The 17464-nt window shown below is 40.0% G+C and overlaps 1 protein-coding gene across 1 annotated transcript in view; it reads left to right on the top strand.

Moving 5' to 3' along the window:
• The first annotated feature begins 2861 nt into the window (after window positions 1–2861).
• Window positions 2862–17464, top strand: part of NGF (nerve growth factor) — a 70161-nt gene continuing 55558 nt past the window's right edge. The window contains exon 1 of the mRNA XM_063119637.1: window positions 2862–3035. The gene's annotated coding sequence lies outside the window, so the exon portion shown is untranslated. The remainder of the gene's footprint in view (window positions 3036–17464) is intronic.

Below are 17464 nucleotides of genomic sequence, written 5' to 3'. Positions count from 1 at the left end.
AAAAATGAGCATTTTGAAGGTGTAGTGTGTGAAAGAGGAGCTGGTTTGATGTTAGTGTTAAGCATTCTGTGGTATAGCTAGTGCAGAAAATTGCCATGCATTTGAATCTCCATGCAACTGTAATACCATCTGGATTCGACTTCCCATGTGGTTCAGAGTAATTGCATGGGAAGTATACATACCAGCATTACACCTCCTTGGGGGCTGTTAGCACTGGCATGGGTGCTTATCATGCAAACATTTGAAAAGACAAATCTAGGCATTGCCCCAACCACATGGAAGTGATTTTTGGTGACAAGCACATCAATGGAGGTATGGCTTTGACCTGAGTGATGTCCATTATGTTCTATGGAAGTATGAACTGGGTGCACTCTTCATGAAATCTGAGAATAGAGTCATCAGCTGTATCTCAGGCCAGTATAACTTTCAAAGACCTGTTGTTATTAGCTGTGTATTTGCATTCAAAGTCTGAAGGAATGATTTATTGCTTAATCGTTGATGAATTATGCAATTTGGATTTACTCATGCATTCATTTCTTATTAGAAGACGCCAAGTCTGCTGTGGCACCTTAAAAATTAACTGGTTTATTCTGGCATGAGGTTTATAGAGAGATCTCTGCTTTCTTTGGTGCATGAAGTTGACTGACTTTCTTACTCAATATTTTGTAAGTTGTACATAAGAACATACCCTGCTAGACTAGACCAAATGTCCATTTAGTCCAGCATACTGTTCAGATATTATGAATTTGCAATTTGCATATTTTGTATTTGGCTGGTTAATTGTTATTAGCAATTGTTAGTAATTTGAGCATCATTAAGTTGCTATTAATTACTTTAATGTTCCCAGTTTTATTTTAGCAAACATGCTACTGTTGCTAATGGCTGGTGTTGGTTGCTCAGTATCGAATTCCTGCATTCCATAACTAACAATGTTTATAACCAGTGGTGTAGCAGTGACTTTTGAAATGCAGGCACTCATCATGACGGCCCCCATAGGAAAGTTCAGAAATGCAGACTTATATAAGGCTTTTGTAGGACTTTTGTAAAGCTAATAGGTCTTAATTACCCATTTAAGACCAAGCCACCCCAAACACTGTGCATTCCAATAGCTTATGGCAATATATTCTTGCTGGAGAATTCAATTTATACCTCCAGTTACTTTGAGGATTGCAGCTAAATTCAGAGAGAATAGGGAGGCATGAGAGTGTTGGGGTGGCACATGATATCATCATACCTGCTAAGCAAAAAGCTCTGACACATTGACCCTCCGCTACACCACTGAGTTTGCAATATAGTAAGAACATAAGAACATTTCTGAATCTACAGTTTGTTTGACTGTCTAATTCATCATTCACTGCTTAGGAGTTTTTATTATATTAAGCAGAATATAAATAAATAAATCATTTTATTTATTTATTTTCAAAGTTTTCAAAGATTTTCAAAGTTTTTGCTTTGTTAATTTGTGGAGTTTCCTGCTTGTGAATCTTTACTTTGACAGTGTATTATTTGAGAATCCAAACGTTGCTATTCACAATCCTAATTCACTACTCTTAAACTGCACTTTGCTATTGGGCAGTCTTCTTTGGCATTAATTTGGAGGATTGTCATGTAAATTCCCTACAGAGCATGAATGAATTGTCTGTTTCGATTTTGAAGGAGAGAAGTCAAAGAAATGAAGAACATCAACCAAGGAGGTGACCAACCTGGCCCAACCATCAGATGGAAAAGGAGAAGTCACGGAAAGGACACTCCGCTCCAATCTGTTTATAGCCCTGGGACTGCAGAAGTGGCGGGAGGGGGGCTTGGGGGAGGGAAAGCACTGGCCCCATCCATTGGCTAAACAGCCACCAGTTGCTATTCAAGCAAGAACACCAGCAAGGGATGATTAGTGCAAAGTGCATTTGAATGCCTGCTTATAGCTCAGCACCTTGTTCTGGCCTGGAAGAATTTCCCTCCATTCTCCTTTTCCTGTGCACTTTGTCTTTTAGTTGATAAGCCTGACGACAGGACCTGTCTCTGGTTTTGATTTTTTGATTGACGTGAGCCGCTTTGGGAGGCAATAACTGTCTGGAAAGTGGGGTAGTAGTACAGCACATACATAAATAAAGTTGCCGAAACCTATTATGTGTGGAATGGACTATCACCACCAGTGGCCATTCCAACAGGCTGCAGGGCTGGGGGTGGGTGGCAAGTGGGCTATTCCACCAGTCCTGCTGAAGAACCTCCCCCATGAAGGCTCCTCCTCCCTCAGCTATCTCCAGGAGCAGCGATTTCCTCAGGCGGTAGGGAGGGAAATAAAAGGGGGGAGCAGCGTCTCAGCCCTTCTGAAAGACTTGATTTCCCCACCACCACCCTCCTTCCCCTTTTCTTTTTCCTTGTTTTCTTAGATCTTAAGCCTGCTGGAATTGGATAATTAGAAGAAGATTTTAAAAAACACCTTTAAATAAACAAATGGTGAGGGTAGGGGGTGGGTGGTTCTTGGTGGAAGCGTGGGCGCGACGTCCAACCTCCTGCTATTAGAAGTTGGGAAGGCCCCCGAGGCAGCTGCTTTTCTGTTAATCCCCTGCAGGGGACCGGAGTTGCTGGGCGCGTGCCTCACAGCATCCTACTTGTCCCGAGCGAAGCGAGGCGGATGCGCGAGACGGCGGGAAAGTTTCGGGCCGCTTTTCAGTCAGCTCCGTTCCCGGCGCGTGCGTTCCTCAGCAGTCAGTCAGTCAGCGCCCCTCCGGGGACTTTCCTTTGCGAGTCTGAGCAGCTCCCCGGGAGCGCATTTTATGGCGCTAGGACCCAGGCGCAGCGCAGGAGGAGCGCGTCCCTCTCGTGAGTCAGTGCAGCAGCAGCTCCGCCGGAGTTGAAGGAGAGCGCGGTGAATGCGGCTGCGGCGCGCGTGTGAATTGAATGGCTCGTGTCCGTTGGGAAAGTGGCCACGGAGCAAGGCGCTCGAGGATTCCCTGCAGCCGGGGCAGCGGCGCCTATAGCAACAGCAGCTCCTAGGGGGTCTCTTTCTCCACCTGCCCGCGGCGGCAGCACGTGAGGTGAGTGAGCCAGGCTCCGGCCAGGGAAAGGGGCGGGCGGGCGCGTGAGAGAAGTTTGGGTGCCAAAGGGCTGCTTGGGCTGCCCTGGCATGGAGCGCACTTGGCTGCCAAGTTTCCTCTCTGGGGGACCGAGTCCACTTCTCCGGGCGCCAGCGAACTCCAGGTCCGCGATTTCCCAGAAGCCCGTCCCTTTGGCTGGCACTGGAAATTGCAGCCAGCGCCTTTGGTGCAAGAATCCGTATTTGCGAGAGCAAGAAAGTCCAACCTCTGTAACATCCTCACCGAGACGTCTGCGCGGAGATCTGTGGCATGCATTTCCCTAGAGAGCAGCCCCGTGCTAAGCAGCACAGGTTACTTTTATTTATGTATGTAGTTTTAAATTGCATTAGTTGCCCATATTTATTTAGTTCTATGAAACTACACACATACATGTATCTGTGGCATTCTGGTGTAAATCAGGGCAGGGATTGGTGGCTCTTCGCCACCATTTTATACTTTTAAAGCCACCAGACACTAGTTGGGTTGCATTTCTCCAGTCAGTTAGCACCCCACCACCCTCAAGCAACAAACTCCCTGCTGTGTGCCTAGCAGGGACAGGATGGAAACTGAAGGTGCTCATTGATTTATGCTTGGTGATTAAGCTGTGCTTTCCAAAGGGAAACACCAGACAGCTGGGGAAAGAGATGGGGAGATCTGATGAGAGGGGGTGTTTTGCTTTAGTAGCTTGTTTTGTAGCTTATGGGCTTGTATTTTCCTCCACTTAACTTTCAAGCATTTCCCTTACTTCCCCAGAAACTAAATGAATATATAAATAGAAGTGTGCCTACTTGTCAGGCTGGTTTTTCCAAATTATCGCAGCCTGGAAGTTTGTAGGCATCACGATGTGTTAGTGTAATGCCTTTGCGATACAAAGTGGAGTTAGGTGTTGCTTTTCTAATGTGTGCAGTGATTTAGCCTCATATGTTAGCCTAATTAAGAATGTAACTGAACTTTGAGGTCCTGGTTGTTAAGTTGCTCTAAAAGATTGTTTCTAAAACTCTTCCTGACAGCTTTACTTTTGCAAATGACTGCAAACTCAGCTGGTTGCAGTAATGTCTTCAGTGTAGTGTTTGCTTTTACAATAATTTCATAACTAAATAATTTAGTGGTGATGACAGTTCTGTGGCATTGTATGGGCTACACTATGCTGTTATAAAATGAGCAGCATATTGTTATGTTCCATAAAACTCTGAAAAGGGGACTTAAAGCACTCCTATCTTGCCTCCATGACAAAAGGATAGTAAGGACCAAAAGCCAAATGAGTTGGGTGGGTAACATGCTGAGACAAAGAGGATCAGGACCTTTATGTCAAGTGTCTGAATCATTGCTTAACATTCTGAGGAACATCTGGAGACATTGTTCAGCAATATAGTCACTTTCAAAAGAGTATGTGGAATTGGGATAATGATTATTCAACAACTTGAGAAATGCAGGGAACTCGCCCTAAAGGGACAGAATCTATTTCATGATAGAAGTTATGAGGACTCTATTGCTCATTATTTTCTCCAAGCATTTGACAAGAACAAAGTTAACAACTTTGCTTAAAAGCATCCTTGTTCTTCTTTTGAGTGAGTTGTTTTCAAATTCATTTAAAAAATTTGCAGAAAGCTCAAGAATTTTCCTTTGTCATATAAAAGTTTTATATGACTGCAAGTGGCAGTCCTAACTTAAAAGAACAATTATTTCTTATTAGCATTAAACTGTCAGATTTTAGGTTCAGAAAGCCTCACTTGTTTCTAAGTGGAAAATGCTTTTGGAACAACATGTAGGTGACAAATTTGGGTGATATAGATATGGGGTGGGATCCAGATTTAGTCATACTTAGAGTAAACCCATTGAAATCATAGGGCAAGTTAGTCATAACTAACTTAAGTTCCACTGAGTTCAGTGGCTCTACTCTAAGTATGACTAAATATGGATCCAACCAATGAAATATGTGGTTTTACTGTTGAGGGGATAGACCCCACTTGTTTATGTCAGTTTGTATTGGTTCTATGCATTAAAATCTGTATCCATTGCATGGAGTTCATAGGAAGTAAGTTTTGTTTCAAGATTCATGCACATATCCTTGTATTCCATTTTATTAGTCGCAGTTTAAAGGAAGAGTTGTATTTGTTATTTGTATTAACACATTTAATTCTGGTTGTATTGTAGTCACGTTGGAGTTGTTATACTTTTAAAATGTTTTATTTTTACTGAGATGTCATCAAATATAAGAGGATGTAGCTCTTCCAGGCCATCCCTTAAAGTTTTCTATTAAAAAGAGAGAGGGAGAGATGCCATGGTCTATCATACCATTTAAAGCAATGGTGACCTCTGCTGGCAAAACAGTAATCTGATAAGCATGAATTGTTCCTGATAAATTTAATAACCTCCATTTAGGAAGTTAGGAAATATGTAAAAATTTACATATTTGTAAATCCACAAATATGTAAACACACTTACACAGATGTAAGCTGCATTGACATTATGGATTTGCTTCTGAGTATATGTGCATAGGATCCAATTGTTTAAAAAAGCCATATACCACCCCTCCAGATGTGTTTTCCACTTTTTGTATTGAGCGAGATTATGCACAGATCCCATTTTTTGCTTTATATTGTATGCCAGAAACCCTTGTGATTCTGTCTTCGAAGTGAAGGAGTAATTTTAATAATAAAACAAAATTTCAGGGAAAATGTTCCACATGACTATCTGGCATTTCAGATGGAAATAGTTGACTTTGTTATAGGTTAAACATTAAACGATTCACGGTCTGGAATTAATTCACCTATAGAAACAGGGAAGTTTTGTGGGGGGTTTTGGGTTTTTTTTCCCTTGGCGTGCGCTTTTGTGCTTTTTTTTTCTTGGCCTTTGTATGGTTACAAGGAGACAAAAAGAAAGATATACAATTGAGTTGCAGGTAGATAAAAGAGAAGAACTTCCCCCTATGCATGCATGCAGTCGCTTTGATGTTAACGATGATGCTTGCCCATATTAACCCTGCTTTGGCTTTGGCCTGCTGCACAAATGGAACTTTAGGGGAAATAGTAGACCACCCATAAGATGGTAAATGATGGTCCATGGAAATGATAGATTGCCAAATAGCAAGAAGTTTAACCACAGCAATGGAGTCCTCTAAGTGGGGGGGGGGGGGGAACGTATACAACAAAATTAGTTTTGTGTCAACCACAACGAGAATACACAGGTGGGTCAGAATGTGAGATCTGGACTTGATAAAAGCTACTGTGCTTAGAACATCAGCTTCTAGATAGCATAAAAGAGCCAAACATTACTATAAAACATATTTTGCTAAGAAAAATACTCAAAGGGCTTGTTCAAATGGCAGCTTCCTCAATACTGAAGTATTAAACTGGAAGTAGTAGATAAAAATATAGAGGGATTTAACAATATCTAAGGAAGAGAAATTTCAACTAGTTCAGGTTTTTTCATGCAATAGCTGCTCAATTTGACTGCACCATGCTCTAATATTGTTGACTCCATCTTCTAGTTGGACTAGCAAAATCAGCATCCAGTCTCTGTGAGGAAAAAAGCCTATGACCAGGTTCAACTGTAATAGACAACCATGAATTTTCGTTACAAGAATGTACCATAGTGAGCCCTGAGTTTCCTTTGTGAGTAATGGGAGTAATTTAAAAGCTTATGGTCACAATTCTGAACAAACCACTGGTTCTATTACATCCAAATACAGGAAACTGATTTATTCTAACCATAGTTCAAATAAACCAGTATCAAATGTGGTTTCAAATCCTGGTTTCTTTGAACTAACTGGTAAGAGCAAATTAGAGTTTTTTGTATTTGGATGTGACAGGAAACTACAGTTAGAGTACAGTCCTATGGAATTGCTGTCCATAGACAGAAGCTTCCAAGAATCCAATACCCTGCCAGGCAGTTTCAGGCATGGTGGGAAGAGTGGCATAGGAGTAGCGTTCTCCTGTAAAGCATATTTTGTTAGATGGGCCTTTGAGCCTGTCTAGCTATGTCATACTGAACCTGGGAGCAGGGAATGAGAGACTTCACAACCTCTCCTCTCTCACCAGTGCACACCTTTTCCTTCCTCAGCATCTTCTTCATGAGGATACAACACTGATCTTGGGAAGATAGCTGCCATTTTCTTTGGCACTGGGAGGGGCAGGGATGAGTGGGGGGGAGGTGATCCTTCGAGATCTGTCTCTGGTCTTGCTGGAGGAGATCTTCATCATCATAAAGACAAACAAGCATAGGATTGAATGCTAACAGTGGAATCCTGTACATGCCTTCTCAAATGTAAGTCACACTGAATTCAATGGGAGTTACTCCCAGATAAGTGTGTATAGGATTGCAGCATAAAAGTGTAAAAGGGCAGTAGCAGCATAACACAGTCTAAGTATGATAATCTACAAAGGGAAAATACTATTCTCTGCCCAATTAAAAGTGTATAATGAACCTCCCTTGGTCACCCAGTTAAAAGCATCTACACCAAGCAGGATATCCCACTATGAAAGTGGTATGAAAAGGCAGGAGCTACACCACTGCTTTATAGTGGTATTGAAGTACACTGACAATTTTTGGAGCCCATGACACATACCACATACCGCTTTCATAACACTTTCATAGCACTATATCCTGCTTGGTGTAGATGTGTCATGGGCCCCAACAGTTGTCAGTGCACTTCAGTTCCCCTATAAAGCAGTAGTGCACATCCTGCAGTGCACTTCAATACCACTATAAAGCAGTAGTGTGGCACCTGCCTTTTATATACCATTTTCATACCGCTTTCATAGTGAAATATCCTGCTTGGTGTAGATGAGCCCTGTGACTTGAGCATCCACCTGTAGAGTTGCAGTGAGTGACAGGTGGTGTCAGTTGAGAAAGACAATTAGAGCAGAGAGTTGACATACAACAGAGAGAGAGAGAGAGAGAGAGAGAGGAATTAAGATTTTTAAAAGGCTGGTGGTTGGTAGAAGAGGGGAAATTATAATGTTGCATCAGTTTACTAGGTCAAAACTTTGGCCTTAGCTAGAGGGGTCATCCCTGCCTGCTCCCGGGATCTCCTGTGTGTCATTTGCATGCACAGGGATGATCCTGGGACAATCTCAGGATATAGGAGTAATTTAAAAGCTTATAATTTATAATTTAAATTTAAAAGCCATAATTTAAAAGCCATACCCAAACCCCAGCTAGATTTATTCTATCTTGCATTTTCTAAACTGCATTCACACTCTTTTTGTTGTTGTCGCTGTTGGAAATTCAGCTGGAAAGTATTAACATCATTTCTAGAAGGTCCAACAATATTTCCAAACATTTTAGGGGAAACAGTGTGGGCTATTGTAAAGTTCTTCTGCCTCCTGGACGGATGGATAGAAATCCTTTACAATGGCATTATTCCCCTTACTTAATGCAAGCAAATTAGCATAGCTTTCTTCTCAGCATGGGACAAAAAACGGAGAGAAATTTGAGTAGATCAATCCCCACTGAAATGACGTTACAAACACTACAGAAGTGAAATATTTTAATACTGTTTGGGAATACCTGTAGTTTTTATATTTCATTTACCTGATTAAAGGAGCACACTCAGCTGTCCCAGAATTTTACTCAAGGGACTCAACAACAGAAATTTATTCCTATTTGATACACCATTGATTTGCCTCCCTCACCTGATTCTGAAGTCCCTTTGTAAATCCCACCCACCCCCATCTATTGTGTTTAGTGTGTCTGCTACAGCAGTCACTATTGATAGCTTGGTGACCCTTTCATAATGTCCTTATGAATTCATGAGGTCCTTTTGAATCACAGGTGGGTCCAGCCCACCGTTTCAACCACACCTCTGAACTGCTGTGAGTGTCACAAAAATCTTTATCTATGCAGAAGAGTGATGGCAATGATTCATTCTTTAATTGTTCTTTTGGGGCGGAAGTTTGATATAGCTATGACAACTAGCCAATCAGTAACTACAAGTTTGCACAATACTGACTGAGGCTCCACCTGCCTCCACTGTTGCTTCCCAATGGTTTCTGGTAATTGCATGCATTCCCCTCCCGCCTTGTTTACTAACCAACAGTTTCACTGGCTGCTGCTTGTGCTATTGACGCATTCATTGGCAAGCTGACCTGATTTAAACAAGATGTCTGTAGCATCCTACACTATGCAGATACATTTCTCTTGCATTACTAGCATTATGTTTATATTGGGCCTAAGTTCCATTGAACTAGTAAGACCTACTTCCAAATACTCATACATGGGATTCAGCTGTATGTTCAGTTGTCCCCTTCTTTCCCTCTTCCCCAGTCTCTGTCAGAGATTCAGTGACTAGATTTTGTTCATACTTAGTATTGGATTAACTGGGTCATATTTTGGGCTGGGCAATATGGACCTGTGAGGTCTAACAATTATAATCAAATCTTATCAGTTCTCATACCATATAAATTTAAAGGTCATAATTTCAGATGTCATTAACAGCATTGAATGGATAGTCAGAAAATAGTCAGAAATTGCACCCATCTATCAGAAAAAGTATTCAGTTTTTATTTTCATTTTCTAATGCAGACAATCTGTGTTAATTTTGCTACTACCATTGTGTGGAACTGGCAAATTTAGCACACTTTACAAAAAATCAAAAGTTAATTTATTTCTTAAAAAATTTCACTTTGCAATGTTACCACTGGATGATTAGTAATCTGTATTTAGTATGTCTCATGATTAACCACAGAGAAGATTAAGTTCTTTTCCCTCTGGAGAATAAAGACATAGGACGGCATATGTGTATGCTTAATTTTACACAGAAGATGATTTTACAGAGATAAAATTGACAGCTTTTAGTAGTTATAAACGTTTTACTTGTGTTAGGCAAAATCAAGAAATGTTGTAAGAGTTGAAATGTATAAAAGCAGCTGAAATGCACAGAAGTTTAATTCCCATAGTACTACAATAAGGACACTTTTGTATAACTAAAGTAGTAGTAATGAATTGAATTATCTTGAAAAACAGTTTATTTTCACAATGTTATGAAAAATAAAACTTGCAGAACCTGATGTATGGAACAGGATTTGCAGATCAGTTGTAAAACTGTAAGTGCCACTGAGTTCAACCTGAAAACTGTGGTTAGGATTGCAGTTTTCTTAGATCATCCAAGACACTGTTATCAGTACATTATTTCTTAAAATAAATAAATGTAGGATCTCAGTGTAATTGAGCTCCTGTGGTCTAGAAATTTGTTTTGGCATTGGAGCCCATCATTCACTGAAAATTATAAATGTAATCAATTTCAAGTCAAGTAATATTCTTATCACATCTGCTGCAGTCATTATAAGATCCTCCATTTTCTTGTTATAAACCTTTGGTTTATGTTTCACAATAAAATCATTACTAAGATTTTTGTGTGGTTAAAGCTAAAGTAGAATATAAGTACGTATTGGACAGTTCAAGCCCATTGGCTTATGTAGGAATTTGTGACTGTTATAGTGGCTTAAATATGGACCATTCTGTTTGCATGCACAATGTTACTGCTGTGCTTTTAAATAATTAAAGAAAACTCCACCAGAAAATTCAGTAAAGTCATATCAGTACGACTGAATGGAGAATGGTGTACTACATTTAAAACTGAACAATTCAATCATAAAATTGAAGGTGACCTTGTCGGCCACCCTGTTTGATACAGGAAATCTACAGCTTAAGCATCCCCAACAGTCCAACTTCAACTTGAAGACTTCCAGTGAGGGAGAATTCACCACTCCTCTAGGCAATTGGTTCCATTGTTTAACTGTTCGTAACATGAAGATGTTTCTCCTAAAGTTCAGTCAAAATCTACTCTCCTGCCCTCTAGGGAAGCAGAGAAGTCTTTGGCCTCTTCTGTGTGACAGCCCTGTGGCATGATATTGTTGCAGTTCTTCTTGAGTTAAAGGGAGAATAGGAAGGAGGGATGGAGTTCACCTGGGAGAGGAACTTTAGTTTCTTCTTCAACATGGCTGCTGGTCATTCTTTCATATTTTCTACAAGCCCTTTCAGAATTTGAAGAGTGCTATCGTGTCCCACCTCTGTCTTCTGTTCTCAAGGCGAAACATACCCAATTCCTTCAACCTTTTCTCATATGACTTGTTTTCTCCGTTGCTGACCATCTTTGTGGCCCTTCTCTGAACCCATTTCAATTTGTCTACATCTTTCTTAAAGCGTGGCACCCAGAACTGGCCACAAAATTACTTTGTTGTTGCTCCTTGACTTGTAACCTTGTGAGTTTATGATGATAGGTGGTTCAGTATTAAGTCCTGTATTTATTCTTTAAAAGGGTCTCAATCTTTATTTATGGTCAGCATAAGCAATTTCATTCCTAGGGCATTGAGGTTTTTCTCCCCAGGTTGCTGTAAACTTATGATAAATGATGGTCAATGTATCTGTATAATGAAGGAAGATACAATACGGTGGTGGCCAAAATTATGGACACCTTTTGAAATGTTCATGTTTTGCAACTTTGCATGCTTATAGAAAATGTTCTGTTTCACAAATTCAAATGTTTATATATCAATTGAAAGAGAATTTAATGCTGAATTCAATACAAAAAAAAAGAATGCAAATATCTGCAGTACAAAAAAGTTATGCTTACTTTAGTCTAAAAACAAACACAAGTGTGATTGAAGCTGCAGATTGGAATTACAAACTCTACTGGCCAATCACAGTCCTTGTTCTTGGGACCAATCACTTGGCAGTAGCTGCGATACATCATGTTTCAAGTTGGGGGAAGTCAGTTTTGCTGTTCGTTCTGTAACTGAAGCGCAATTGGAGATTGTGTGAATATTTGAAGTATTTCTCAAATTAAAAGTGTACGTACATACATCATAAATAGAGCAATGGCACCAAAGAAAAGAGTTGATTGGACACCCAGGAAAAGAAGCAGGATTGTTGTATTACGTGAATCAGGTCTTTAAATTGATTTATAAACATTTGAATTTCTTGAAATAACATTTTCGATAAGCATGCAAAGTTGCAAAACATGAAAATTTCAAAAAGAGTCCATAGTTTTGGCCACCACTGTACATCTGAGTTCAATGCAGTGGTCTTCAGCATTTGTGTTTAGCATTCCATTTGTAATTCTAGTTCTGATGTAGCTCTCTCTCTCTCTCTCTCTTTCTCAGCAAAGACCCCTTTATGTTTGTAACATTTATTTTATTTTATTTTTTACAAATCTGGATTGAATTACAACATGAAAAAGGAGGTTTACATTTGGTAGTCTAATGCAGATTCTTACCCTGTCCCCTTATGGGGAAGATATTTTTACCTATTAGAAAAGAAATTATGCTAGCTGTCAGGAAGCTTAATTATGTATACTTTTGCTGACATCTAAAAAATGGAAGCTGAATCCTAGTGATTTTATAATGATATTAATTGTTATATTACATTCTTACAAAATAATTTAAGTAAGTTAAAACTCAGAAGAACAATAATTTAAGTAATTCATCTCAAGTAATTCAAATTAATTTGAATGGTGCTAAATCTTAGATCCTAATAATTAAAAGTTATTTATTTTGTGGGTGTTTATTTTAGAATAAATGTAGCACACCAGTAAAGCATTTGGTTCTTGCTGGTACATCTTCAGTTAAGTTCAGGAATAAGTTTTTTCAAAATGCTTCACCTGCTTAATGTCTGCTTGTATAACTCCTATTAAAGACACAGGAGCAGAGCCAATTAAAAAGCTGACAATCCTAATGATATGGTATATTTAAATTGAACTATGTACATGGAAGTAGACACATATTTCCTACATGTTTGAAGGGCCCTTTTTAAGTACTGAATAAAAAGAAAACCTAACTCAAAAAGCCTAACAACCCCAGTCTTGGTTGTAATACCCAAAATTCTGTGGGTGAAATTTTCAAAGACTGGAGGGATGTTTTATAACAAACTTTTGTAACAAACTGTAACAAAGATATTCTGAAAATCTAGAAAGAATATGAGTTTGTCCAGATCTCCTTTAGTATTGCTTACCTTCACATGTCAGTGTTCACTTTTAAGAAACACCTTGTAATCTTTAAGAGGAGAGAAATATTTGCTTCCCATGAAGTATTCTTTTTTCTTTTTCCAAGCATTTTGAGTTTGTGGTATTACAGGTTTTATAGAAAAGAGAACCTATTGGCAAGAAGCCATATCAAACCTCATCAAATTCCAATTTTCCTATACTGGGAACAAGTAACAACATATGATTATACTTTCTAGATTGCCTAGTTGAAACTATCTTGGGCAATGGTGAGGAGGAGCATAACAGCGATTAGGTAAACAGACACAGAAGGAAGAATGGATTATAGGCCTTAGATAGACCTACCTGCTATCCCGCGACGGAGGAGGGAAGATCTTGCATTGTGTTTAATGCGAGATCCCTCTTTTGTCTACACGTGACACACGATGACCTCAGCAGGAGAGGCATCGTGTCTGCCATTTTAAAAAAAAAATTAAAGGACCAGCAGCGCACAAACACTCGTACACTAAAGGTAAGTCCTTTTTAAAATTTAAATTATTTTCCCCACTCCCCCCACCCTACCCCTGATGGGCGCAGCTCCCGGCTCCTTGCGAGGAATCGCGCAGACCCAAGTCAACCTGCAGCACCTGGCCACACGTTCTATGGTCTCAGGCCCAGCCCGGGACCATGGAAAAAACACGGCCAAAGGGGAGGGTTGTATCCCAGGGCAAGGGAGGGATGATCCCTCTCTGATCCCGGGATTTGGACACACAGGGATAATCCCATGGTTCGCCCCAGGATAAAGCCCCATTTAGCTAAGGTCATAGTTAATGCTTACCAGAACAATGGATGTTCATCTGTCACTTTCCTTAGCATGAAATAATAACACTAGGTTTGCGTAGCACCAATGTTACCAAATCATAAAAGTTGCTAGCCTAAACCCCAAGGAAGTAGTTTTGCTTTGAAATCTTCCACTTTCAAAGTTAGTTGATAAAGGTAGTAATGTAAACTTTTAAGTGTGACCTTTCAAAATTATTTTATGATTCACACTGTGGTCAAGCACTGCAGTACACAGATGTCCATGGCTATTCACACCACAGTCCATGATTATACTCACATTAAAAAGTTATTTTTATTTTATATATTTAAAGCGATTTTTAAGCCACCTTTAAGAGGAGAACCTTCCCAAGGTGACAAGAACTCTTCCAAGATGGTGTTTTTGAATCCTTTATCGTTGGCTTGAATTTTTAAAAATACAAATTTGTGTTCCTCTGTGTTCTTGTCATTTCAGTGAGACTTCCATTTTCTGAAGGAAGCCTTATTGCCTCTAATAACTTCCTTTTCCTAATATAAATATTAGGGACCTTCGGCTGTTGGGCGGTATAAAAATTCAATAAGTAATAATAATAATAATTATGCCCTGGATGTGTCAGAAATGATAGCATTTGTGCTGGGTGTAGATCCCACTAAACCCCATATTAAGCAAGTGATGGTGAATTCCTCTCTGTTGTCCCCAGTCAGCTATAGTTTTGTTGAGAGAGGCTACACTGATTTGCAGTTTGAACAGGTTCAGGCATAGATATAGGAATTCACCCAACAGCAGGTATGGTGATTTATTTGGTTGTGCTTGGGGGATTTTCCTCTGTCATGGTTAAGCGTGACAACTGTTGTCAAAAAATATAATCCCAGGTCTTGCCTCTAACACTGAAATGCAATAAACATCACTGTAAAATTTGCAGCCTGGCAGAGGGTCATTTATTTTATTTTTGAATAGCTGCACTTGTAAGACAGGCTGCAATTTTAAAGTTGCTATGCTTAAGGCTTATTTAGCTTCCCTGAGAGGTGGTGACTGCTCTGAAAACTAATAAAAGATTAGACTCTCTTTGACAGCTTTGAACCACACAGAGGAAATTAGCAGCATTTGTATTCCAATGAGAGGTGGATTACTGCTTTGCCAGTTTCATATTACATGAAATGTATCTCCTTTTTCTTGCTGCTACCTAAGACCTAACTGTGATTTTTGGTATTCTAAACAGCACTATAGATGTTAATGCTGGGTGGGGTCAGGGTTGTTGTTTTCTTACATCTCTAATTATTTTCACAGTTTTTCTTCTGAGTGTGATTATGGCTCAGAATTAATGGACTTTTTAAAATGGACATGCCCCTCTCATATGCTGTGGTTTGTTCTAACTGGAATACGGTTTAAAGAAAATATAGAGCAAGGTTTAGTGCAGGCAGTGTTGGCTGTCCAAATTTGAAACCTGAAAGGAATATATGTCTGTACTATAGTAACGTTGCACGGTGACATATTACATCAGATTACAAATGATGGGTAGGAAAAAGAAAAAAGAAGAAAACTATTATTTGGCAGCAGTGGTAGGCCTCAATTAGTCTTCCATCTTAGACCTCACATTTTTTCCTTCCTCTTCCTCCCATTATTTGGATGCAGAGGGTGAATTTTGTCACATCTTGTTAGAAGGTTTGGGAAAGGTATTTACTTGAGTCCATGAAGAGCCACCCTCAGTTAGAGTAGATAATATTGAGCTAATTGGATCAATGGCCTGACTTGACATAATGTATCTTCATATGTTCTGATGTACTGAAGGTGGTTGGTAAATCTTCTGTTGCCTTTGGTCCATTTAGCAACTGCATTTAGCCTCTTTTTGCAACTCCCCCCACCTGCCTAAAACCTCTTCAACTCTAGCATATTAACTAGCTTCCGTGAAAGCTCCAAATGAACAGAAAGAATCCCCTCCCCCAAGCTGAGTGAGATTTCTGCCAATAAGTGTAATCTGGAATTTCTTTATTGTCTCATGCTTCTCTACAGCCCCTTGATTTTCCTTCTTAAACCTCTTGACCAATCTAGCTAAGTGGGACAAAGACATCCTCATCATTCACCCTGTTAGTCATTCACATTTATCTTGGTGGAGAGGGATGCTTTACCATGTTCACTATCCTCAGTGACCCTCTCTGGAATGGTGGAGCCACTATTTTCCCTCTTGAAAGTGGCAGCAACAAAAGCTGATCTAGTCAGTAAGTGCTGTAGCTGGCAGGTATTCGTTATTTTAATTCCCCCACAATACCTCTCAGGTCCTACTGTTGCATTAGTTCAGAACAACACTATGTTGAGGGTCCAGAGACATTGTGGGGGCATTAAAATGACATGCACAATCCGCAGGTGCCTGGTCTGGGCAAAGGAAATCCAGCAAAGTGCTGGGCAAAGGAAATACAGCATCTGACCAGCTGGGTGATCCTGGGTGGCTGTAACAGGCATTTTGCGTTGGTGGCAGAGTCAGCATGGTCCCTCCTGAAGGTTTCAAGCCATCTGCTATTGGGCTTGACTGTGTGTTTTGCACCTGCTAAAGTTTCCAGGCTGTTATCATCAAGGACAGCTCAGTGTAGAGCACAGTAGTGTAATTTTGGAGTTTCGTGGTATAATCCAGGAACACTCCAAGGATGTGAAGCTATATGGCTAGGTCATTTCCCTTAATATTCCTTATACTTATGTACTGTATCACGTAAAAGATGCAGAAAGTCTCCCCTTTGCTTTCAGAGGCAAGTGGAACAGAACTGCCCTACGCTCTTTTACTTTCCTTGCATGGGATTCCATAGCTATTGTGACACAAAATTCTGGTTGCACCATATCAACTACTGGATGGAATTAGGGTTGGCCCAACACATTTTGTTTCCTGAGGCAAAAGACAAGATTATATCCCATGGCACTTTATTTATTTATTTATTTTATTACATTTATATACCGCCCCACAGCCGAAGCTCTCTGGGCGGTTCACAACAATTATACAAAAACCAACTAGTTTGGAAGATGAATCTTATTTCAACACTGCCATCTCCCACAGACCCTGAGGGCAGCAGCTTAGTTTAGGGGGTGCAAGGCAGGTCATGTGGCATATACAGCTCTGTCCTCCAAAAGATGTCTGTGGATGTGGGGTGCAGGAGGAACAGCTGGGAGTGGGGTGGGGTTATTGCCACTGGTGTTTCCTAAATTTGCAACCTGGGGCACTTGCTTCACTCTGCCTAGTACTAGAGCCCACTCTGGATGGGATAATATGCTAAGATATAAATCAGATCTTAGTGGAACACCATGAGACAAAAAAATACTGTATTTCATACTTTGAAGCATGCTGGCTGTTTCAAGATAGACATCTTATGTGGTCTTCCACAGATTACTTTTCATTCCTGCTCCCAAGAATGTGTGCAGCATTAGGATGACCCTATGAAAAGGAGGGCAGGCTCCTGTAACTTTAACCATTATATTGAAAATGGCATTTCAGCAGGTGTCATTTGTATGCATGTAGTGCCTGGTGAAATTCCCTCTTTATCACAACAGTTAAAACTGCAGGAGCCCTGTCCTCCTTTTCATATGGTCACCCTATGCAGTGAATTTTTGCAGACTTGTTGTCAAGAATCAACTTGCATGCTTAAAAGTATAAAAATGGGGTATGGATTGCAT

Source organism: Elgaria multicarinata, chromosome 1, assembly GCF_023053635.1.
Source record: "Elgaria multicarinata webbii isolate HBS135686 ecotype San Diego chromosome 1, rElgMul1.1.pri, whole genome shotgun sequence".
NCBI lineage: Eukaryota > Metazoa > Chordata > Lepidosauria > Squamata > Anguidae > Elgaria > Elgaria multicarinata.
Note: the sequence above shows the minus strand (reverse complement) of the source record. Positions and strands in the feature narration are given on the sequence as shown.